This window comes from Sciurus vulgaris (assembly GCF_902686455.1).
Source record: "Sciurus vulgaris genome assembly, chromosome: X".
NCBI lineage: Eukaryota > Metazoa > Chordata > Mammalia > Rodentia > Sciuridae > Sciurus > Sciurus vulgaris.
The window spans coordinates 127,109,459-127,136,328 of NC_136471.1; the positions used below are offsets into that span (position 1 = coordinate 127,109,459).

General features: G+C 37.1%; 1 long non-coding RNA gene across 1 annotated transcript in view; it reads right to left on the reverse strand.

The window, feature by feature from the left end:
- The window catches only part of LOC306650880, a 114,964-nt gene extending 90,725 nt beyond the window's left edge, over nt 1–24,239 (reverse strand). Inside the window, exon 1 of the long non-coding RNA XR_013761051.1 lies at nt 24,075–24,239. This is a non-coding gene — a long non-coding RNA (uncharacterized lncRNA). The remainder of the gene's footprint in view (nt 1–24,074) is intronic.
- Nucleotides 24,240–26,870: the final 2,631 nt, after the last annotated feature.

Genomic DNA, 26,870 nt, shown 5'->3' on the forward strand with positions numbered 1-26,870 from the left:
CCTTTTGGGTAGGCTGTAAAGGACGAAGTCATTCAGACTGACTGAAATTTGTGCCATATGGGAGAACATCACTGGACTAAGAATTGAGAAACTGGGGTTCAAATCCTGGCTCTGCCCCTAACTGAATGGATGACACTGAACAGCTTCATGTTCTGAATCACCTTCCTTATCTGGAAGAGAAGATGTGTGACATTTAGAGGCCTAATTCTCAAACTGTTTGAATGAAGAACTAGATGTTTTATTTTGAATTCGTCATCAGCAGATACTTTTGGTAAATACAATAAGCATAGATTATTAAAAAAATCATGTGCATGAACTGGGGCTATAACCTCAGTGGTAGAATGCTTGGCTAGCACATATGAGGCACTGGGTTCTATCCTCAGCACCACATAAAAATAAATAAATAAAATAAAGTTATTGTGTCCATCTACAACTAAAAACATATTTTAAAAAGTGCAATCCCCCGAAATCATGTGCTTAGGTGTCTACAATGTCAAATTACAATGCAAGTTTTTAAATGCTTACATTTATTGGTGTACCTATCTCATTATGAACTAATGACAAACATTTATTTTGCACAGGTATTAGTCTGCAGACCATATTTTAAGTAGCACTAGTTTAGAGCAGGGATTGGCAAACCTAGCACAGTACCTATTTTTGCAAATTGAGTTTTCTTGGAACACAGCCATTTCCATTCACTTAAGATATTGTCTATGGCTGATTTCAGTGATACAATGGCAGAGTTGAGTTGTGACAGAAACCCTGTGGTGACCAAAATATTTACTATCTAACCCTTTATGAAAAACTTTGTTCATCTTGGTTTATAGGGGGCAGAAAATAAGGGAGCTGTATTAATTTCCTAAGGTCCTTTCAAGCACGAAGAGATAATAATTCTGCCACGATGCTTGGTAATAGGGAAAATTGGCTGTCTGACCCTGAAAGAAAAATAGCCAGAAAATGCTGCACCTTTCAGTGAATTAAATGTACTAAGAAGACATTCTGCTCCAAAATGAAATATTTTGCTTTCCCCATCCCCTTATATTTCCAATATTTCAGTGCCTTCCACCCATGCACTCTGATTACATACACCATTGTGTATTTGGTCAGTTAAGATAGTTGTCCAGGTTTCTGGCTATCCCTTTGTTAAATTCCTGAAAATGTGTGCTCTCTTATTTCATCCCCAAAATGTAGCCTATTCCTACATAATTATTAAGACTCTCCATTTATCACCAAGACCTTTCTAAAATGAGCTGTGGTTAATGAGCAGTACTTTGGTAGTTCTTTCTAGTTGAATGGTCTTCATTTGTGGGGGTCCAAGAAGAACTAATAGCATCCCTATTTACTACCTACGTTCTAAACCTATAGGGAAAGATAACACAATATTGGAGAATGTGGCTTATATTTGTGCACAAGTGAACTTCTTAACACTGATCTCCAGAATCAATCAGACATCATCAAAATCTCTGAAAACTACAGGCCTATGATAAAACAGTAGGGATGCAGATAATAAAAAATCAACACCCTAACCTAACAAAGCAGGAAGAGAAAAGAATAGGGCTCTTCAAGTCTATTTTATGATCTCATACCAAACAGGTAATCATTTTGAGATGGAGAGGTTAGGAACACCACACTCATGAATATCTCTCTACAAGGACAAAACATTAGACATGGAGAGAACTAGACCCAAATGCCAGCATCATTCAAGATGAAACCTTTTCATTGACTCATCTTACCACCTATTCTGCTGTGGAAAAGGAAATTTCACTGGTTTCAAACTTACTAGAAATACAAAGTTCAGTCCAGGTTTTTCTTTTTTTGCTAGTCATGAACTTTGCCATTTCTACCTCAGATGTCTTCAAACCTTTCTTCCTCTACTTCTCCACCACAAGTCCTTTAGTTCAGACCTTAAACAAAAAGTTTTAAAAATATACTTCCTGGATTTAGGGGTGCAGTTCAGAGGTAGAGCATTTGACCTGGGTTCAATTCCCAGTACTGGAAAAAAAACACTAAAGCATATGTCCTGTAACAGAGACATCATCACATATCACATGCACCTGGCTTCAGCAAGTCTGTGGTGGATAGCTCATTATACTCTGAAGATATCCAATCTCAAGGACATAGAGCCTTGTTTTTCTTTTCTACCCTAGGGCTCCAAAGGACCCTATTAATCTCTGAATGGGCACATCTGGAGGTGCTAGAGAGTTATTACCTGGTATTAGTAAGTGGAAAGACTCTGGATAAACACTTTAGACAATGACACATGCCCCCTATTTTCAGAAGAACAATTTTGAGGAACATTCTTCATTGATGCCCTGGTTGGTTTGAGTTCAAGTTACCCTTGGTGGCAACAAGCTCATTCGTGCAGTATTTTCTTATATTTTTCCTTTCCTTGACTCATTCTGCTCTCTTGTTTCTGCATTCTGGGACTGCCTCCTAAGTGAACTACCTATTCTCTACTCTTGGTCTTGGCTTTGCTTAGAGGAAATACAAATTATCTCATTATTTGTGAAGTTGGATGGTTTTATTACTATGTCTTTAAAAACAAGAAACCCGGGGCTGGGGATATAGTTCAGTTGGTAGAGTGCTTGTCTCGTAAGCACAAGGCCTTTGGTTCAAATCCCCAGCACCACAATAAAAAGAAAAACACAAGAAACCCAAAGCATGGATAAGTGAAATAACTTGTTGAAAATTTTATTTCCAGAACACATCATAGCTAAGGATAGACCCAGGTCCAGTGTTTCCATTTTACTGATGTCTCCTTTCCACCTAAGATCCAAAGCATTTCCCACGTAGTACTTCATTACCTGTATGAAATTGTAATATAAAAATTTACATGTATCAGTAGGCATAAGGTGTTTTACAATTTGTAGAAAGTGGCCTCTTTGCAAGTAGGCAAAATGGTAAATACTTAATCTGATGAGTTTTGTTCAAGTGCTAGGACCTATTTATAGTGATTCAAAGAATGGAGACTTTTTATCATCTCTTTGCTTGTTTTCAGAACCATTCATGTTACTAGTATTGTTTGCCATGTTCATTTCTTGAAATAGAGCCAAATGAAGCACTTTGTAGGCAAAACAGGCCACTCAAATGATTTATTATCTTTCACAAATAAATGAAAATGCTCCAAAGTTGAACAATTAAGCTTTCAAAAGTAAGTACTCAATCTAGGCTTCCTCATTTAAAGAAATTCAAATTAACTTTAAACTCTCAACTCTAATTTCAATTAAGCAGAAAAGAAAGTCCCTGTCCAATTGTGAACTCATTTTTTTTTTTTTTGCCATTTTCAGTCTTTTAAAACATCAGAAGTATCAAGACAGAAAAAACTCTGATGGAAAACATTTGGCTACCATCCTAAATGGTCACAGATAGCAGGCAGGAGATGACATCCTGGGAATGCCCTCTTAGCTTCTCTAGGCTTATAATCATCTAAGTGAACTATTTACTATTTAGAGGTATGGGGTAGAGTTAAGGGAACCATTAAGGATGCTGGGGTACCAGCATGTAGCAACTTTAGAAAGCTATTAGTAATCTTAGACCTGATGAGGCAAAGGAGGGAACAGATCTAGTAGACACAGTGATAGCTGGAAGTATGGAAGTGCCCCCACCCCTGGAAATTGTGATAACAGAAGAATGGTGTAAAGTTGGCAGAGGTTCAAGGTAGTAAATACTTTTGCCATTTAAAAAAATCTCCTATTTTCAGATCACTTTCTAGGTACTTAGCTGAAATCAACCAGAAGCCAATGGCATGGAGTGGGAGTGGGAGTCAAATGGTGTAGCTCATATAGGTCAGTCTGCTGGGGCACAGAGAAGGACAGAGAAAACTGGAGAAGCTAGTGAAAGGAAAAGAAAGTACTGCTTTGCCACTCACTCATGAATCAATCCTGTCACATACATGAGTAAAATCAGTTTCATGGAAGCTTTAGTTCCCGAAAGGGTAGGACTTAGAACCACCACTTACAGTAACCAAGACAGAAGCACTTGAAGTAGGTTTTACCATAAAGTTTTTATTATTCACTAATGTTTACTTGGAAGCCTATACACATTTGGGCACATATTTAAGCAAAGAACTGCAATAGTCAACCATAATATGGAAAAAAAACTATAAGTGTCATGAAACAGAAGGGTTTCTTTTTCCTCAATATTTCAAATTCTAGCATTACACGAATCTTTCCTCAGTTGACTGAATATTGAATCCACATCTCAAAAGTTCATTCAAATTGGACCAAATTATTTTATTTTTCATATATTCTTATTGGGGCTGGGCATGGGGGCCTGCACCTGTAATCTCAGTGAGTTGGGAGGTTGAGGCAGGAGGATCACAAGTTCAAGAGAAGCATCAACAATTAAGAGACCCTAAGCAACTTAGACTGTGTCTCAAAATGAAAAAGTGGATGGGGATATGGCTCAGTGGTTAAGCACCCTGGGTTCAATCCCCAGTACCAAAAGTAAAATAAAATAACTTAGAGCATATATTCTTATTGTAAAAGTGGATGAGCTCCTAGGGAAGACTTTGGTGTATACAGGAATAGGGTGCGACACTCATGAATTTGCTGCAGTTCGTCATTTGTTCATTCATTCATTGGACACTTGTTGAGCATCGAGCAGCCCACTAAACCTAAGAGGAAGGTATAAAAGCATCCTTGGCTTGTTCAATATTACATGCAAGTTTAGGAGGTAGATAAGAGACAAGTAAATACTTTAATAAAATGTGTGCAGATGATGATCAGTACTGTACAGGAAATGAAAACAGGGAGGAACTGAAATACAATTAGGGAGAGGACAATCTCAAGTAGATAAGGTGGTCAAAAAAAGTTTTTTGAGAGAAGAACATGAAAACTGAGACCTGAGGGATGGGGAATAAGTAGACCTGTGAAAAGCAAAGGAAGTTATAACCTAGATAAAGGGAACGACAAATATAAAAGCCTAGTGGTAGGATAGAACCTGAGTCTTATGACAATGTATCCCCCTCTTCCCTTAGGTTAAGGTGACTTAGAGGTACTTCAAAAGTTATAAATTCCTGTGGTCCTCTCACAGATGCACTGCATCAGGATCCAGAGAAAGGATCCCTGGGAAATAGGTAAATGCTATAATTAGGAATATTTGCAAAACTCTGCTCATAAAAACTACCAATTTTATTTGAACTATATACAGTGGTATATCTCAAGGAGATGGGGGCTGAGTGTGAACACGATGTATAACCTTGATGGTTTTCATAGTGCCTTATTTCAGAAGTGTTAACCTCTTAAGAGCAGCAACCAAAGTTAGCAAGATCAAATGTATTTGAGACACCTGCTTCCTGGACCTTGGGGCTGCTGTTGGCTTTAGATACAAAAGTGATGAAATGTGGTAGACTGAATTCCAAAGATGTCTCTCCAAGATTCTCATCCTCTGGTTATTCAATCAAATGCTAATGTAGGTATTGCCATGTAGGGGCTTTGCCAATGTAATTCTGGCTACAGGACTTAAAATAGTCATAAAGATCACTCAGGTAGGTTCAATTTAATCACACAAACCCTTATAAGAAAAGAATTTTCTCCAGTAGGAGTCAGATGGATGATGCCACAGTAGAGGAAGGCAGAAGAGGCATTCAGAGAGCTGTAGCAGATTCAAAGTTAGAGAGATTAGAGGCATAACAAGGACTTAACCTACTGATGCTGGAGTGGGGGTGGGGCACATGGAGAACATAAGAAGGAATGTGGGAAACCTCTAGGAACAAAGACCAGTTCCTGGTTCACAGCCATCAAGGAACTAAACAGTTTGAATAAATTAATTTGAAAATTGATTTTTTTCTCAGAGTCTCATAATCTGAGCCCATTTAGCCAACAGATTGTTCCTGGCCTTGTGAAATAAGAAATTTGAAAACAAGCTAAGCCCACCAGGACTTCTGATCTACAGAAATGTAAGATAATGAATTTGTGTTGTTGTATGCCACCAGTGTTGTGGTCATTTGTTATGGTGGCAATGGAGAAATTATACCGGAGGTTATAGTCAAACTCAGTGGCTCCTATCCTTAAGGCCACTCATCATTAGGAGTCCCACCAGTGGTTTAGTGAATTGAGCCATGTGTCCATCACTTAACTTTTCTGAGATTCACATTCCTGATCTGTAAAACAGAGATAAAATTGTCCCTAACTCCGAGTGTACCTAAGATGCTAATGAGATGAAAGCACTAACAAACTTTGAAATGCCATACAAACATCAAGTGGTTGCTTCCATAGGTTTTGGCAAAGTACTTGTACATTAGTTCTTCCCATATGTTACAAGTCAGATTGTCTTAGAAGCAAATTTGAAGATGGAACTTGGAGTTAAGGTCTGAAGTTATTTCAGGGATCAAGAGCTGAAGGAAGCAGGATTGGGCTAGGGAGAAGTTGAGCCAGAATGCAGTTCTGTCAGCTAGTACCATGAAAACTTTAGAACTAGGATGTCCCTTCAAAGCTGTCCAGGAATGAGCCCTGGTTCTGGGCCTTGATGCCTCCTGGATAGATCATCATTGGATGAGGTTGCTCTAGAAAGAAAACACAGGCTTGATCCAATCTGCTAGACTGAGTTGAGGCAGTCTCTGATGAGGGCCAATAGCCAATAGTACTCCCAGCAGCTAGGGGTATAAGTCCTTCCTACCTGAAAGGAAATCTGAGTGGTCTACCACAATGTTCACCAAAACATTATTGATCTTTGCGCATCTTCAATAAGAGGCTTTTCTGTCACACAAAGGAAAACATATCTTCTCTTAGGTACCATTTTGTTGTCTAAATCTTTCTTGTGGCTTAGCGTTTCAGTTTCATACAAAACAGATGGTGTTGTGTGATTAGTATTCCACTCTTAACTTTCAATGATCTATTGTATCAGTCCTTTTTTAGGACCTTCCAATATCCATAGATATCTTGGCCAAATTTGAGCCTGCTTAAATATTCTGGCATATATATCTGCCAGCATCAGCTCAAGAAAACAACACCTGGAAGGAACTAAGGAGAATGCCATAGGAATCCTCTTAAAATGCCTGTGGGCTAAATACTTAAATATACCAAACAACCACTGGGGTCCCCCAGGGCTCTAATTTGCTGTACTAAAAGAGAACATTTTGTGCAGTGATGGCCACAGGATTCTAGGAGAGTTTCAGGAGAAACATTTTAATATTTTATCAAACCTTTTCTCTCTTTCAAATGGCATAATAAACTGCAAATGTCTTATGACCTTGGAGTGTTTTTCTGCCATATCCCAAGTCTTGCAAGTTATCCTGGGATGTGAGGACTGAAATGTTATGGTAATGTGTGATTGAGAAGGAAAAAAAAAAACTACAGCAGAAAAGGAAAAGGATGGAGAGACATAATTTTAAACATCATCCTGTTCAATTCTATTTCTCTAGCTGCCCGTTTTGTATCTTTGAAATCAACATGAATTCTTCATTGCCTATCAGGCATATTACTGTTTTGTTATTGTAGGGATTGGAAAATATTAACCTGCACTGAGACATTTGGCATAATTGAGTAACCATATTTTGATTCATGGAAGTTTTGAGAAATCTACTTTTTCAAGATAATTTCCCAAGTGAATGTTTTTCTCCCAAAAAAACTACAAATAGGATATACCCTAATTTCTTGGAAAATTATAGATAAAAGTAGAGGAAATCTTTTCTAGGTAGAGAACATGTCACTTTGATTTTTATGGACATGTACTACAGGCAAAGCATTTGTACAAAATTGACTTCCTCACTCTATATATATATTCCTCCTTCTGGATTCCCTGTTTTGTGAGCATCCTAAGCATCCTCTCAACAACCACGTCAGAAACTTGGGAATTAAATAAAATGAGAATAGAAGAAAATGGAGAGCAGGCAGGTCTCAAGGAAGTTAAAAGTGACAATTTTCTATAGATGAACAAGAAAAAGACTGGATTGTAGAACAACCAAGCAGCCATTACAATTAAAAAATAGCTACACATCTTATAGCTTTTTTGGAAAACAAAGGATAAAGAGAAAAGTCTAACACTTTCAAAGACAAAATATGAAAGTTATTTAGACTAGAATAAGTATTAAACCACTATCCTTCTTTTCATCAGCAACACCAGATGCTAAATACTGCAGGGATCATGTCATTTATTGTCTAGACCAGGACACTTCACCTGGATTAGTCTCTGCGATAACAGGTATAAACCATGACTATCACAAGTGAACTGGAACACATGGCCAACCACTAAAAGCATAAGAACTTCAAAGTTCTGAAGAAAAAAAGATTTTTAACTTAAAAATGACTTTCAGACATGCAAGAAAGTTAGAAATCTATACATTTTTCCTTGAGAAGTTTCTTGAGAATATATTTTATCTAAAAATGATAAGAACAAGCCAAGAGATAGGAAGTCTAGGGACAGGGGAAATGGAGAATCTAAGAGAATAGAAAACTGAACAGGAGTCCCAAGGTGATGGGACAGGGAAATCTGAAGATAGCAAAAGCTATGAGCCAACTTAGAGATGTTCAGTCCAGCTGCAGGAGGGACAATGCACATGAGAGGATGGAGGAAAGTGTCTGGATATAAGGAGAATCAGCAGAAGATACAACGTGAACAGTTTGGAGACAATACAGAATAAGGAAAAGACCACTAGTAAGGCAGATAATCTGTTCAAACCTGATGCTAGGGACAGTCTTTTCCAAAAGCCACAGGAAGTAAATTGATTATAATAAAAGCTAAATATTTATTGAGGAGTTACAATGTATAGGCAGCATAATTTTACATATACTAATTCACTTAAATATCCCTAGTAACACTATGAGTTAGGTAAAATTATTATTGCCTCTTTTTCAGATGAGGTAATGGAGGCACGATGATGTTGTTCATCCAGGGTTACAAGCAGAGCTGAGATTTCAACAGTCTGCCTCCAGAAAACATCTTTTTTGTTCTAGGGTGAATGATATTTGGTTAAACCAATTTTAGCAAAGTGTATAGGTTTTTAAAATTTAGACTCAATTTATAAACCAAATCATAGGAAACTTAACTGGGCTACAAGTCAGGCTATACATGTTATCATGCAGAAGAAAGCTTTAATTGACAATACTTGGGACATGAAAGGGAAGGAGGAAACATAGGAAACATAGGATGGGGTAGTATTATCTTTGTCTAACAAAATAAGGAGAAAAAAGGAAGAGCCCATGTTTGATAATCCCAGACAAGGAGGCTTAAAATGCTATAAGAGGTGACTACTTTTGTCATTCTCTTATGTGTAATATAGAGGGAAAGTGAGGAGCAGGTAAGTCAACTAAGTCTATATCTGAAAATTGAGAAATCAGAAATCTTAAGGTTGATACATAAGTAAAAGTATCAATATAAGTAATTTATTGAGAAGTATAATAGTACCAATCAGAGGAACAAAATTAGAAATAGAAATTTCTTCTAGGGAAGGCAACTGTTTTCTATCATAAGCTCTTCCATGCTACTTTATTTTTAAGTATATTACTTTGTACATATTCGTTTGATAAGCCAGAGAAAGGGAAGATGCAACGTCAGCAACTTAGTTTCAAGAAAGCAACATCATCCATTACATTAAATGAAATGGGGCTAATTTGGATTCTATTGGCAATGTAGCTTTGATCATATTTAATTTGTAAATTTGTTTTGATTTTATAATAGAAAAAAGCATAAAGATTTTATACTTAGCTTGATGTATGTGCATTTCCAAATACCATTAGAATAAGTCAATTCTTAGAGGTCAAAACTTTTTTCTTTCTATCATTATATCACTTAAGTTTGAAGAATACCACTTCACTGTAAGGGGTTGAACTACCTTGGTAACAACTCATTACTCAGGGCTTGGTTCAATTTCATGTCTTCTCTGAAGCTTTTCCTTTATCCTCTAAACAGAATTGATGATGCTCTCCTTTGAGTCCCACTGTATATTATACATGCATTTATCACAACTTATGCTTCTCATCATAGAGCTATTTGTTTATACATATGTTTGTTTATGGTTCTTAGACTAAAAGTGCTTATGAGTGGGGTTCATGGCTTGTTCATCTGTATCCTTAGCTCCCAGCTCACAGTCAATCACATACAAGGAGCCCAGCAAATGTTTGCTGAACCAATGATATTCTCTTGGCTTTCAGACTCCCCTTCAAGTGTTAGCCATAAAATTGAGAGAGCACAAGGTAATTTATCCACCATGCCTAAAAAGCTTTTAGAGATTGGAAAAACATTAAGATGAGGCGTAAGTCTTATAATTAGATTTATGGCAGATTAAAGGCATCATAAAAGGAGTTGTCTTAAACTCCTTTCCTTGGCGTCTGTACCCCCTGTAGAGATAAGGTAATGGTGCCATTATATCCAGGTATAGTAAATATTGGTATAATGGGAGAATATCCTAGCATATAATGACATATCATAGGTACTATGCATTATCAGCTTTGTTAAGGTAACTCTGCAACACTGAGATTTTAGTGCTACTGTAGGAAGGGGTTTTAACCCCATTCTCACTCACCCCTCTTTTGCAGTTTATCCTTTACCTAGATGAATCTGGTTTATTGATCTATCTACTTAAGAAAGGAGACAATAAAACCACAATACAAGAAAACAAAAAGGTGAAATTATTGACTATTTCTGAAAAGGCAAGACTCAAAGGAGGAAGCAATAATTCTATTTGGAGACATGTAACCTATTTGTTGAGATTGGTGAAATTGTTGAGATTATTGTTTGTTGTCTTCCCCAGTCCCCTTGGTATTGCCAGTGCACTTGCCCATTCATTAATTAATTTAGCAAGACATCAGACACCAGTTAGAAGCAAGATGTTTCTCTAGGCACCATGGTTGATTCACAAGATGTGGCCCTAATAAACCAGAGTCAGAACTTCATGCAATTTGTCTCCTAGCCAAGCAGTCTATGTTATCTGCAGTTTTACAACTGACTTTGACAAAAGGGAGCACTCTCTATTGATTGCAACTTTTAAAATGAACCTAAACAGTTGACAGTCAGGTATTTAAACAAAAGCATGAAGGCTCCTTGGGAGTCATTAAAGCTGGCTTAGTTGCTTTATTCTTTAAAAAGAAATCTTTGTTTTATTGTGATCTCAATTATAGCACTTCCTCAAATGTTGATACCTATGAAAAGCCACTGTATATTATGGTAAAACGATTATGTGATACTTAACCCTGCACACTTTTTAAATACCTCATATTCCCACTCAAAATAGATTACTTTAAGGATTCAGATTTAAGACTTCTTAAATCTTTTGCTTTTTAAGCTTAGACTTTCTAGATAGTAATCTAGTTGGAAACATCAGCATTTGAAAAAATAGGGTTTATTTAGTTTCTTCTGGATGTTTTTATTTTCCACTAAAGTTACTTCAAAACCTTCTTAAAGATCTGGATTAGGTATCTATGGAAACCTCTTATTCTCTTAAGAAGTTTAGAATAAAAAACTATAACTTATCCTCAACCAGATATCAAACAAGAATATATGGAGAATATTAAGAATGCCTTTGAATTTATTTCCTTTTATCTGTCATCTACTTTAGTCCTGGTTTCTTTTAAACTACCAATGCTTTTATAAGAAGGATGATTTATAATGTAGATATCAAATGTGGACTAATCCTAAGTATTTCCATTACCCTAAATTAGGGCCAAGTATTGTAATCTGAAGATATCCCCAAACAGTGCCTATAGGAATTTATCAGTCATAGAACTGCACAGATGTACACAACCTCAGTCTTTACTGAAAAGAAATGGTGCCATATTTAAACTTAGTATAAGAGAACACTTTTTCATGAGCCCTGGGGAGCACATTATTGACCTCATAGACATGTTCCACATTTCACTAGACCTGGACAAAATAGGGCCTCACAATAACACTTACAAAGCAGTATCTCTTCATCCCATTCTCAGAAGTTACAAAATTAATTCTTCTCTCAATCTCTCCTACTACTTTGGAAAAAACTCAGAGAATTCCTGGAGCTTCCACTATGTGGTAGCAAACATAGCCCTTCTAGCATTCTTCTCTTTTGCCACTTTGGTTATTTCTTGGGATCCACCACTGATCCTTCATACTTTGCCTGATTGTTGCTATTGGATGACCTTCAATGGACTTCAAGTCCTAGCACAGTGTTATGGAAACTCGAGAATTCTCCATCAACAGATAGACCACTTACTGTAAAAAACAGACGACAATGCTTATTTTTCAGTCACTGGGAGATTTGGACAGTATAATATACAGTTGGTTCTCATTATTCATGATTCTGCATTTGTGAATTCACCCACTTGCTAAAATTTATTTGTAACTCCAAGATTAATACTGTGACTATTTTACAACAATTCACATGGAGAAGCAGCATGGCCAAATTTTTGAGTTCTGAAACGTACATTAGTAGCTGGAGCCAAACAAACAATGCTCTGTCTTGGTCTAGCTCTTATACTATAAAGAAGTGTCCTTTTTCCAGTCTTTAGTGCCACATTTTTGCATTTTCATGCTTTTTGTTGGTAATTTAACTGTGTAAAATGGCCCCCAAGTGTAGTGCTGAAGTACCTTCTAGTGCTGCCTAGTGTTCCTAAGTGCCAGAAGGCTTTCTGCCTTATGGAGAAAACATGTATGTTAGATAAGATTCATTCAGGCATGACTTATAGTACTGCTGGCCATGAGTTTGATGGTAACAAATGAACAATATGTATTAAATAAGATCTTTAAACAGAAATAAATCAAAGAAAGTTATGTGTTGATCAGATGAAAATGTGAACAAATGCTTGCCAGAACCTAATCCTGTGTTTCTACTAGGAACAATGGTTCAGTATTTGCTGACCCCATGTTTGTAGTAATCTTATAGAACATAACTACAGCAAATAATGAGGATTAACTATACTCTAAATGCCTGGTACTTAGGTGGAACTAAACAATACTTCTTCCTTTCTCTTTTCTCTCTATGCGTAAGTATAAAATGGTGAAATTTTCTTTGAGGGTTAAGAGGCAGCTACTTCCTGACCTGCGTCTTCCTAGAGTGTTTCCTTGAAACCATAAGAGGGTCAATAAGAGGTCCAACCTTTTTGTTTTACAATGAAATGTCAGGGACCTTTTGCTATCTGGTGCTGTAATTGTACACTTCCAAATTTAACTCTCTCATGAAGTACACAGGGGATTATTACAGATGAATGCCCTTATCTCTCAAAGAGATAAGAGAAGATTGAATTATTCTTTCTTCTCACTGTAGAAATTTGTATTAAATTCTTCTTGTCTTTGTAGGTACATTTGAGCTACCTTACAAGCATGTAAATCTGGTATCGCTTACTTTAAAAATGTGTTCCCTCTTTCTTTTATATTGGTAGAGTGAGGTCTTTTTTCAGTAAGATTATTTTATTTTTCAACATATGTTAGAGTTTTATTCTGGGCAGGCTGTTCTTTTTAAATTTCTTGGGCTTGTTTATATCTGTCAATGACTGAATGGCTTTTTGGCTTCGCTATTATGCAGTTCAAATTATCCTAATGCACCTGGTAAGTTAAAGTGGTTATGCTTGTGGGCTCTCAGTGAATCAATTTTGCTGCTGAATAATGAAGCACCTCAGGTTTTCCATATTTCTGTGTCTACTCAGAAACCAGAAAATGGATGTCCAGATATTTTGCAAGGTGTCTGGTGATCCTAATTGTCAATTGAGGATGTCGTAGGCATGGAAAGAAAGGTTGTTTAGACTCTAAATTTCGTGGCATGATTCTCAGTTATTGGCTCTAGTCATGAACCAGATGTCTGACTTTTCTAGGAGGTGTGTAAATCCAGTAATTTACTGCTTTTGCACTCATCCATCTGTCCCTTCTTCCCCAATGTACTTCTTTTTCTGGAGATGTTCTAAGTGATATCTATGTCACTGGCTCAACTTACTCCTTTCTCTAGGACAGGTTTCACAACCATTCTTTGTTGTTGTGTGTGCTGTTCTGTGCATTGCAGGATGGTTAGCAGCATCCCTGGCCTCAACCTGCTGGGGACCAGTAGTACCCCTCACTCTCCATTTATGACAATCCAAAATCTCCAGATATTATCAGATGTCTGGGGGGAAATTGTTTCATAGATTAGCAGTGCTTTAGTGAGAGAAGGTGTATTTTGTGCCAAGAATGGGTTTTCAGTGTTTTCTGTCTCTGAGATTCAGAGTGAAGGACTTCCAGGTCCACAATAGAAGCTCATCATAACCTGGCACCAAAGATTCCCATGTGGTTGTATTAAGAGGAAATATGGCTACCATGTGACTGAAGCACTTCTTAGCAATTGTTAAACTGTCAAAATTTGCCAGAATTTTAGGAACAGTACTGCTCTGTGTCTTGGTTTTCTTATTTCACAAGGAAGAAAACACCGCCCCTCACAGAAACTTCATTTTGTTTTACTTTTGGATTCTTTCCTGATTCAGAGAGGACAACAAACAGTAGCTTCTGGACAATGAAGAACAACCTGATCATCTAAATTGACCCTTTCTCAGTTCTCTGGAGTTCCTGATCTTAGTGGTTGGAAACTTCTCTTTAAAAAATTTTTTTAGGTTTTTCTAAACTTCTCTTTTTTGATATTTCCTTCTTTAGAACCTTTGTACAATCAAACTGATTGGCTTACCACAGAGAGGCAGGGAGAGGGTGGTGCCTCACAGCGTAGACCCAGTTCAAAGCATGGCTCTGTGGCTCAGTTTGGGTGACTTTGAATGGCTCAGTTTAACTTCTGGGTGCCTTAGATTTCTGCTTTACAAAATGCTGATAATAACATTACCATTCTTAATCATTGTTGCAAATCTTTAAAAAAGTTAATATTCTTATAGCACTTGAACAGTGATGTGAGAAAAAATTTGTACTTCAGTGGAAAACTACATACCTTTCCCTTTTACCTGCCTCTGATTCTATGGGGGCAAATTTGCAACTCTAACTTGTAGACAACTGATAGCAATGCAAAATGATTCTTGTATATAGACATGAAAATGTGCTATCATTCATGCTGTAGCCATTTAACCCCTTTTATTTCAATGTTCCTCTGTTTAAGGGACATGAAGAGCTGATGTCTTTGGCTGTTCTTCCTTTCAGTGTCTATGTAATAAATTCTCTGACTCTAAAAAAGGACTCATGTTTCTTTACTGGCCAAATCTGTCAGACCTTGGCTTTGACTTGTGCTTGACAGCCAGAATTTGAAACGAGATTTACCTGGCTTTCCAAATTCTGTTTCTCACAGTATCTCTTTACACCACTGGGTATTTTCTTTTAGTAGTCTGCCATCTTTTAACTACCTTTTTTTTATTAGTATTTATGATTGTTAGTGCACATATGAAACTGAGTGCATAAATGCCTGTGGACTTTATCCCAGCCTTTATTTGTTACCTATTGCTGCCTAACACATTATCCCCAAACCTAGCAACTTAAAGCAGCACATGGTTTATGTGAGTCATGAATTTAAGCATAATTTAAGTGTGTGGTTCCTCTAGCCCTGGAACTCTTACTACACATTCAAGGCTTTGGTTTTACTACATGAAGCTCAACTGAAGAAGTATCTGCTTCCAAGCTCACTTACATAGTTGTTATCAGGATTCAGTTCCTCAAAGGCTACTGAACTGATGGGTTAGTTCTCTGTTGGCTATTGGCCTGAGGTTACACTCAGTTCCTTGAAATATGGACATTTACAACATGGTAACTTGCTTTATCAAAGTTTGAAAGCTAAGAAGGCAATAGAGACAGTCAGCTGAAATGACAGTCCATCATTTGCATACTGTCTTCATTAGGAGCAAGTCACTAGGTTCTGCCCACACTTAACAGGAAGGGATTATATAGGGACATAAAAGCCAAGAAGGAGGAATCATGGGCCATCTTAGAAGTCTGCCTATCATATAGCCAAATGGGATCCAAATTTGTGGGCTCCATCCCAGCACAATCTGAAAAATAACCATAAACCAAATTTTCTCAGGTCTTGTAAGGAGGAATAAAAATGAGGCAATATCATTATTAATGTCCAAATATAACTATATAATAGTCCCTACCTGAAGACACCAGATCTCCAGCCTTTTCCTTCAAAGTCAACTTGGGTTATTTCTGAGCATCTACAGGAATACCTCACATAGTCTCATGAACAAGGCCATCTCAGTCTTTGGTTGCAACTTTTAAGAAATGGAACCAGGAATTGTCATTGTTACCAGTGCTCTTGGAGGGAACCCTTAAGATGCTAAAAAGGGATTGTTTCTTTGCACTATTAGGACTATCATGTACAAAGTAAACAAAAGCATACTGGACAAAATTCTCCATCCCCACTGTAGATCACAACTCGGATATCCAAATAGTGATGCTTATTCCCCAGTGCTCCTGCTGTGTAGAGCTCCTCTGTTTTGTTCAAATACCCTTGTTCAGGTCAGGCCAGGCAATGGATATCATACTATCCTCTCAGTCTCTTCATCCTCCTATGTCTATTCCCAGATGCTCAAAATTTCCTCATAGTTTCCCTTATCACTATCCATCTGTGTAAATTTCCAGAGGCAGTCTTTAGAAAAAAAGTTCTGATTTGGAGCATTTATCAGTATCCATGGTATAAATTTTTCCACTATGCATGATTATGTCATTGGATGTGGAGTTTGGAAGAGACTGTGCATGATCTAGCTCTTTGCAAGCTGGTACAAGCTGGCTCCAATGTACTGCTGTCTGTAAGGCCAATGTCCCTCAAAACACAGTCAATATGAACCCCAGCCTGGACTAGTGGGAACTTGGTATTCACCCTTATCTGAGGAGGTGTAGGGTTAAATTGCTGTACCTTTGTAACAATTTAAATAATATTATGTGCATGTATGAAAACGGCATAGTGAATCCTACCATTATGTATAATTGTAATTTGCCAATAAAAATAAACAAACAAATAAAAAAAGAAACTAGATGAAGTTATATGGGGGTAATGTGGAGACCTAGACAGAATGAAGGCAGAAGTGACTATGGAACTCTTGTGTGTTCAGTTCCCTCAAGTTGCTGTCTCTGAAAACTGGGACTGAATCTCAGTATCCTCTGAAAAAAAGTCTGATGTATTTGAATAATTGTCAAAGTCACAACCCTTTAAAATGTATTTCCTGTTCTCCAAAATTCATGTGAACTGCAAATTATTTCCCAGACTTCATTGTCCCTCTGGGTCTTTGATATTTTTACTCTATATTCCTCTGTATTGGCCCAGCCTGAAGAAGATTATTCCTTCTTCATTCTAAAACTTGATCAACTTAATTTTTTAATGGTTATTTATTTTTTATTGGTGCATTGCAATTACTTATAATGGATGGATTCTTTATATCATATTCATACATGTGCATACATAATTTAAGCAGTTTCTTTTTAAGGTTGGTTTTGTTCTCTTCTCTGAACATAATTATGAACTCAAGGGTCTTTGACATATAAAACTTGTTGAGATTTTGGGAAAGAACTAGGTAGACACATCCTTCTACTTTGACAGCTACATGACCTTGGTGAGTTATCTAACTTCCCTAAGAATCTTTGTATGTCTAGTGGAGGTAAGAATGCCTACCTCCAAGGTTTATTCTGAGGGCATAAATTAGAGGCTTGATGTAAAGTTCTAGGCATAGAGTAGGTACTTGTCAAAAATTATTATTTTTCAATTACATCCCATGCTTGTATAATTATATCAAAATGAATCCCAATATGTATAGCTAAAAGAAGCTAATAAAAATTGTCAATTAAAAACCAAATGAAATATTTTTAACATCTTCAAATATTCTAACATTATTTTAATTTTTCCTTTCCCTTTTTCTCTTTTTAAGCATGGATTAGTTTTCTGTCCATGGATACAAGGTTGGGTTGAACTGGGATGAATTGCTCTATTTTGGGTTGAGAGCCCAGTTGGGTACTCAGTGCAGGACACAGGCAAAAGAGAAAGGGAGTCATTACTTTAATAAGGAGGCTCAAAGTCTAGAGCCACATTGGTTTTTGTTTATGCATTTTATACTATTTTAAAATATAAAAGTATAGCCTTCTTATCTTAAGAATAGAAAAATGTCCAGACATGTATTTAAGAAGGACACTTTCTCCCTCATTTCTACTCTTTTATGAAATCAATGTGTTTATATTTCCATAAATTTTTTGTTATAACTAGCTATAACAAAACTAGTTCTGTCATGTATTGACAGAATACATTCGGACATATCATACAACTTACACAAACATAAATATGTAGTATAGGGATTTACTCAATGTTTACTTTTATAAAAATAGGTTTCTAAGATATAGTTTACTCTGCAATTTGTTTTTCTCACTTAACAATCCATCATATGTATATTTTTTTTGGTAGACATTCAATAGGTACCAAAATATTCATTTATGAAATAAGACTATAAAATTGTTTTGTGGTAACAACTTCATTGAAATATACTTCATATACCATACAGTTTACCCATTTAACATATAGAATTCAATAGTTTTCAGTACATTCACAGAGTTGTGCAATCAATACCACAATCAATTTAGAATTTTTCATCACTCCCCAAAGAAACCTCATACCCTTTAGCAATTGCCTTCCAGTTCCCTCAGACTGGAGGGAACTAAACTATTCCCCTTTACTAGCCCTAGGAAACTGCTAATCTACTTTTTATCTCAATAGATCGGCCTGTTCAGGATATTTCATAGAATTGGAATCATACAATTTTTTTTGTGACTAAGTTCCTTCACTTGGCATAATGTTTTCAAATTTCATCTATGTTGTAGCACATATCTGTACTTCCCTCCTTTTTATTGCTAAATGATATCCCTCATTCTATTTATCCATTCATCAGCTGATGGGTTTGGGTTATTTCCACTCTTTGAAATAATGCTGCTATGAATGTTCATGCATATCGCCTGCTTTTTTAAGCCCTAATTTTCTGGTCATTTGTTGACCTCTTTCTCAGCACTGCTCCCCAGTCATAACCCTCAAGCCCACCTTCTTCCATACCCCATGTTCCCAGAATGCCAATTCCTCAGCAGGCCCCTGGGAATTCTAAACAAATTTGTATCTGTCCTGACTACTTGGTTTTGTATATAACAGGATATCCTGAAGCAAATAAGATACTCATAATCTCAATACTGTATTTTCAGTTCAGATCTCTTTCTGTGTCAAATATCCAGAGTATCAAATATTTAGCTGCTTGGGACACAGGGATTTCCTAATGCATGTCCAAGATGGTACTCATCCTGTTTCTCACAAACTCACTCTTACTTCTGTATTCCCTACAATGGCAGTTGGCACTACCACACATTATTGTCACCCAGGTCAGAAATCTGGTAAATGCACCAGACTTCTCCAACCACCTACTGTGCATGTAGTCACCCAAGGCATATTAATCTATCTGAAATAGCACCCCAATTCATCCTCTCCTCTTCTCTTCACTGCCACTACCTTAATTCATGCTATTCCAAAATCCCTCTGGATACCATGACCTCTTGAAACACAGTGTTCCATGTTGCATATTTTCTTTGCCTATGACATCCTTATACCTCTCATGTGCCTAGTTAATGTTAAACCAAAATTTAAGACTAAACTCAAATATCACCTTCTCTGGAATACAATTTCCTCTTTTCCCATTTAAGTGTGATGAATTTCCCTTGTTCTCTGCTCCATGGCACTCTGTTTTACTTCTATTTTAGCAAGTACAACATTCTAGTGTAGTTGTTCATTTAACTATTTCTTCTTTCATTTGATTCCAACATTCTTCCTTCTTTTTAAAAATCACATGCATAAAAAAGAAAAATTTGGATGAATGATCAGTTTTCTGTTTACTAATATATATAAGGAAACTCCCTCCTTATTAGATGTCACCTCCTTATAACATCTGTATTAAATTCAACTTTTAAATATGCTCCTGTTTTGATTTCTGCTTTCTCTATCTGGTTTGACAAATTTCAATGATTAAATTCCCTATAATTGGAGGGATTCTTGAAATGTGAGTAATAAGTCCATTAATAGTAATATCTCATTTAAAAGATTTTCAAAACAAACATTGTAATACAATAAACTCATTAAGTTTCCATGAAATTTCTCCATGAAAGCGAACATCGTGCATTTGTTAAGGGTTACTTAATGAAATATCATTAACCCAAGTACTTCAGAAATTAATATAAAACTCTTCATATGAAATAATGTCTTACATAAGTATGTGCCTTGTTATGAAGGCCCATGATCAGAACTCATCAATTCTATAAGTTTATCACACTGAGGAGATTAAATTTCATGCTTTGCTAAAGATTAATAGAAAAATATCACTAGAGTTGTGCACATTACTTATTAATGTAAAGCGATGGCTGCCTCTTCCTAACAAAAAACAACTTCAGAAATTAAAGTATGATAGAGGATTTCAAACTTTTCATATTGGGGAAGCAAAAAAGATGAGAAGATAAATGAACACTGGTGGACAGTGACCTCCCTGGGGACATGGCATTTGCAGTCCCGTTCAGGCCAGGCGGTGGTGGCCCTGGGTCCTGCCTGTACTTTCAGAACTCCACTGGGGTGGCAGGCAAGGACCCGGGCGGTGCGGACAACGAGGGCCCAGTAGACGCCAATGGAAGGTCACCGTCAAGTAGGACTGCAAGGAGCTACAAAAGCGCCTCAACCTAGAGGAGTGAATCTTGGAACGGCTCACCTGCCTCTATGACTGCCAGGAAGAAGAGATCGCAGAGCTGGAAATTGATGTGGATAAGCTCCTGGACATGGAGAGCGAGCAATGATACCTGCGCTTCCAGGGTCAAGGAGCTGCTGGTTAACTATTACAAATCCACTGAGGCCTTCATCTGTGGCCTGCACCCAGGGCAGGTGGAAGCCAAGCACACCACAGAAGTAATAAGGGTACCTGACTCAGGTGAATGGTGGCTGGTTATTATTCAAGGTAGCTACTCTTTATTAAAAGTCTACAATAGGCTTGTAATTTTATAACTCACTTTTGAATTATTTAGGGTTGCTGTTATTTCATAGCAGAACTTACTGAAAGAAGGAACTCTGGAATTAATTCCCAATTGCTTATACAAAGAGTATGCAATTCAGCAGAATATAGCCCTTTGTTTGCACATAATTGGAGTTTTCGTCTAATCTTCCTTCGGATAATCTAATCTTTCATCATTTCCGGGAATGACTCTTCTACATTCAACATTTCTAGACATGTGTATAATATGTCTATTGGACAATTTCTCCCTTACATATGATCATATTATCTATTTTGTGTTAAATTCCTGAATCCAATACATGCCTTACCTTATTTCCCATAGGCTCTCTGGCCTGCAAGAAAAAGAGATTTTTCTCTCCTCAGAGGCACTTGCCAAAGCTGCATTAAAGAAGAAATGAATGAAATCTGCTTGATCTCAGAGACATGCTGTTTTGTAGATAATGAAAACAAATGAAGCATAGCAGTTAATTTTGTTCTTTGTATCACAGATGGGGCCTCTTGTTAAAGAAATCTCTCAATCAAATAAATTCTTTTATTTGACACTGTAGTCACCCTCTCTATTTTCATTCAAAGAAAGATAAGCAAGGACAACTCATATTTGCTCCCAAACTTCCATCATTCTCTGAGTTCTCTAGACATTTTAAATTCCAAGACCACTGATCATCATTGCCTATTTTTAAACAGTGAAAACCTAGAAAATTATTCTTCTTTATAGTCCATAAGATAGATACCAGCATTGTACAAAAAAAAAAAGCACTAGAGACCTTCATATTTTAAATGGCTTGTCTCACCAAAGTTTCAAGGTCACATTTTCTTTGTTTTAAAAAAAGGTCAGTGCAAAAATAAATGAATTGCAGCAAAAAGAAATACCAAGTAAATAGAGCAAAAGAGAAGCCTAGGGGACTGCGGATAAAGCGGAATTGAGGGGTGAGGTAAATATCAGCTGATGGGTTCTGAAACAGGAATTTCATACTCACAAAAAATCTTCTAGAAATCATTTTTAATGTATTTTGAAAAAGCTTAAAAACAATGGTCTCAAAGATGGTTATGTCTTTTTACAGAATATTTTCACCCAGTGATTCTGTCTTGTTTTGAATGTGTTTTCTCATGAATCCTTGACCGTTTGGGTGACCTTGCATAGAGATGAGAGAATCTGAGAATCAGAGATGACATGTGACTTATACTAAACGAAGACATTCATCTATGCCTAGGATTAGAGGTTGACTGCTGACCACTGATTTAGCAAATCTCTCCCTGACTTTTACCTAGGGACATATTAGCATCACAGATAATTATGCAAAATTATTTTATCTATGCAAATCAGATTATACATAGTATATAGTATTCAGCAATCACTTATCTAATTTCACAAAATAACATGCTTGTCTTTCATGTCAGTATGTGTGGCTATGGGACATTCTTTTTAAAGACTGCATCACATTCATGTAAATTAGTGGCCTCTAACTGGGAATGGCAGGAGCAATTTTGCTCCCTCCCACAAGGGGACAGATGGCAATGTCTGGAGACATTTTTGGTTGTCACAACTGGGCAGAAGGTGCTAATGGGTGGTGGCCAAGAATGTTGCTCAGCATCCTACATGCACTGGACAGCCCTTACAGCCAAAAATGACCTATGGCCCAAATGTCAGTAGTGATAATGCTGAGAAACCCTGAAAATAGACCTACAGTGCCACAATTGACTTAACAAATTCTCTATTGGTGGGCATTTGAAATGTTCCCAATATTAATTACTATAGTAGCAATGAACATACAAGCAGATATCTGTTTGCACATCATTCTAAATATTATTTTAGGATAAATACCTAGAAGAATAATTTTTTGGTCAAAGATTATGCCACCAAAGGGCTAAATACATTATAAACTTGAACTACAAAATGTTATATGACTTTACATTTCTTCCAAGAATATGTGAAGGTGCATGGTTCTCCAAATGCTCTTCAATCTCCATGAAGTTAAGTTTGGCCAAACTTTAACATATGAGTTTCTACTTTGTTATTGTTATTTGAAAATTATTGTTACTGAGTTCAACAATATTTTAAAAAGTGTATTTGTCTTTAGGTCTTTTCTTTCTTTTGTAAATTGCCCATTCATATCCTTGATGATTTTTCTATTGAGTTGCTTATCTTTATGATTGGAAAGAACTTTGTGTTGTACGTGCTATAAATATTTTTTCCTCATTTGTCATTTGTATTTTAACATTTATAATTTTTGGACATGCAGAAGCGTTACATTTTTATAAAAGCAAATTTATCCTTATTCAAATATTTCCTCCTGGAAATGTCATGTTTAGAAATGCTTTTCCTACTACAAGATTAGAAAAATATATGCCTGTGTTTTCTCTAGTACTTTCCCAGCTCCTTTTTGGTCTGTTTGTCAGTTTTACATCTAATCCTTTAAATCTAGCTCAATTTACTTCAGTATACATAAAGTTAACCCACTGACTTCTCCTAATACAGCTATCACAGCTTCACAGGAACAAGTCAAATGGAGATTTTCATTGCTGAGAATAAACTCCTAACCTTACCATCTGCAATCCACTCTGAAACACTAGCCAAGTTTCTTCGTAACATTACCCACAGGCAGGACTGATACCTAACACTTGTTTAGTGTTAAACTCATTAGGTTTAAAAATTTGAGAGATTTCACAGTATTTATATATTGCATATTATTTTAATTATTCATATTATCCTGGAGGAACCAAGACCAGGGCCACTCTGTATGTGACTGTAGAAACAGATAATGGTGTTGGTATCCTTAAAACAATTTTATTCACTTGGTCAGAATGATCATGTGTTGCAGAGACATGTTTAACCAGCTCTAAGATGGCAGCTGGCATTGGGCCAAGAGGTGGCGCATAATTAGTGTTAACATGGCATGATCTCTCATGACCTTTTGCCTGATTGGTTAATGTCTCTTCTGCGCTAGTGGTCGACACAAGTTCCTCATTCTTTCTTGATTGGTACCAGGTTGCGTGCTCCAATCGTGCTAATCCTAAGCTGATTGGCTGCTTTAGTGTATATAAGACATTCTCTTTGCCTGGAAGAAGATCGCAGGACTGAGGACTAAGGACACACCTCTAGATCGCAGAATGAAGGACGCAGTACACGGGATGCACCACTAAGAAGCACCTCTGATAGCACAGCACTTCTAGCACGCACCTCTAGGACACGCCTCTAGCATGCACCTCTAGCATGCACCTTTAGGACGCAGGATGCAGGACTCACCTCTAAGAAGAAGCAGCAGAACTCTAAGAAATAGCTCCTCTGAAAGCGTAGCCTCTCTGATAAGCGTAGCCTCTCTGAAAGCGTAGTAAAAGCAAGCAAGCCTCTCTTCCTCTATAAACTAGCGAACAAGCAAGCAAGCAACAAAGCAGCCCACTAAAGAGAAAGATAATAGAAGTAGTTCATTCCCAGTCCACCTCCGATTCCTTCCCCCTGGATTGTTGCTGCGGGCGGCGACAATGTGTCAAACCATTAAGTATTATTGCATAAGTGATATGAAGAGATCTTCAGATTCATGCCACTTTGACTTGAAGTTGAATGACTAGGGCATGAAGTGGACAGATTCCAACTTTGTGGGTGGTCAGTGCTATTGCTTTAGTGTTAGAAATGTGTTCAATGCCAGAAGCACCTCCAAACAGAAGACTTTTTTGTATTCATGGCTAGTTGCATCCATAACTATCAGACAAGAGATAAAAATTGATAAAACTATAGCCTTGGGGATATAATTTTATCCCCGAGGTCTCCTCAGAGCCCCAGCTTTATATAAATTTTCCATCACACTCTCAGCCAGCTGTTCAAAGTGTAAGAATCTATTTCCCTGATGGGTAAGGAATCTCAGGGTAGAAAACATATTCAGAACAAAATTTCAGAACTGCACTTCTTCTTCAGTAAAATTCATTTCTTTTCTTACTTTTACAGAACATCCACAGCTGAGTCTAAGTAAGTTCCTAGTCAGATGTCCTTAAGAAAACAAGGCCATTGGGGCCAGCGTTGTACACATTGCAAAGCTCTGAGACTGGTTTTCCCTTGCCCATTATCTCAACTGGTATTTTTCTCTTCCTAGATCCTCAAGCCTTGAATCTTTTAAAGTTACCTTTTCTTTGGAATTACTTCTAAGTTTCGTGCCACCAGGTGGTTCTTCCCAGGTTCTAATAGTCAGTTTACTGGTTTGTCTGTGCCACTTAGGGACTTATCTCTGTTCCTGAATCTTGGTCTGGATGACAGAAGGTGGAAAGGGTGGGTAGAAGTTGCTGTAAAGTAGAGAATATCAATCAGAAGCTGCATTTGAAGTGCTGACATTTTCAAATAAGGAAAGCCAAAACCCTAACCCAAACTGACAATAAAAAGAAACTTACTAGTTATCAAAAGTTCAAATTAGTAATTGAAAACTTTCAAAACAAGTCCACATGTATTATTTCACTATATCCTCAAATAATCTTCTTTGGCAAAATTGGTTATCCCAATATTTCCACTGAAAAAGTGCCAATCTGATGGGGATTGCATTGAATTAGTATTATGGCATTTGCAGGTTAACCCATGGAAATGGAGAACATCATGATAAGTGAAATAAGCCGGTTTCAGAAAATCAATATGTTTTCTTTAATATGTAGAAGTTAGACCAAAATAAGGGAAAGAAGGGAGGGGAGTATAGGATATTATAAAGATATAGAAAAGATCAGTGGAGTAAAAGAAGGAAATTGAAAGGGAGGGAGGAAAGATGAGAAAGGGGAGAAAATGCAGAATGAATTTAACAAAATCACATCATGTGTATATGCAAATTTCACCTTTATGTATAAGTAGAAATAACCAATCGAAAATAAATAAAAGCAGAATTGACTGGTTCTGAAACAAAAGGAACATCAGTAGAGTAGAGGAAGGAGGAGAGGGGAAGGGAGGAGGAGAGGGGAAGGGAGGAGGAAAGGGAAAGAGGGGATAACAGGGGCTGAAATAAAATCTCATGCATGTATGGTTTTGTCAAAATGAACCCAACTACTGTGTATAATTATAATGCTCTTTAAAAAATGCCAGTTGTGAAGGTGAGTTGCCAAAGGTCACACGGCCACTAGGTGGCGAGGTGAGATTCGGATTGAGACTTGGGTCTGATGTTCTACTACACCTTACCACTACTGGAATTGCTTTAAGTGAGGATTAGAAATGGAAAAGAATAAGCAGAAAATGCAGAATAGGAAAGTAGTGGGGGAAAAGATGCCGGCACATTTTAATTAAGAACAAATTTCATAAATTTGAATAAAAAGGAGATAAATTCCTGAGAGCAAGAATGGGGAGAGGCTGGGAGCTGGCCTCTTAGAGAAGAATGGGCAGAGGGCCCTGGGTGGGGCTGAAGCTGGAGGGAATGCTACCAATGGTCAAATACCCCACTTCATGGTCTGATTCTTCAATGATACAAGACCCTTTACATGCAAATGTGATCCCTACATTTGGGGTTCTAAGTTGGAACTGGTCTCCAGGACTATAGTGCAAAAGCATGTTACCATATTTGCAAAGACAATGTGTGTCCAATATCACACAAATCACTCTTAGATATTTCATCCCAAATCTCTGGTCTCACTTGTCATAATAGGGGCACTTTTACTGGGAAGCAAAGAACTCAAATGAGAAAGGCCAGAAAGGAGTCACTCTTTATGTGTCATTGCATACGCTGAGTTTGGCCAGTCTTCTAAACTTTCCTGGTACTGCTTTCACAACTAAGAATAGCCAACTTTTCATTTCTACGTTTTGTTTTCCCTTTAAGACCAAAACAAAACAGAAAAGACAAGAAAAGAAAAGAAAAGAAATGCCCCAAATCCTTTCCTCCAAGAGTTTTAGTCATTTCAGAACAAGTCAATTCTGCTTTTATTTTTGTGCTTGTGGCATGGTATGTGGTTAGTTGTTAGATTAAATAGCAAAGCTCATTCTGAATACCTCAATTGGAGCTACAGAGTGGTTATTGGAAGAAGGAGGAAGGGAGAAAACTGAAG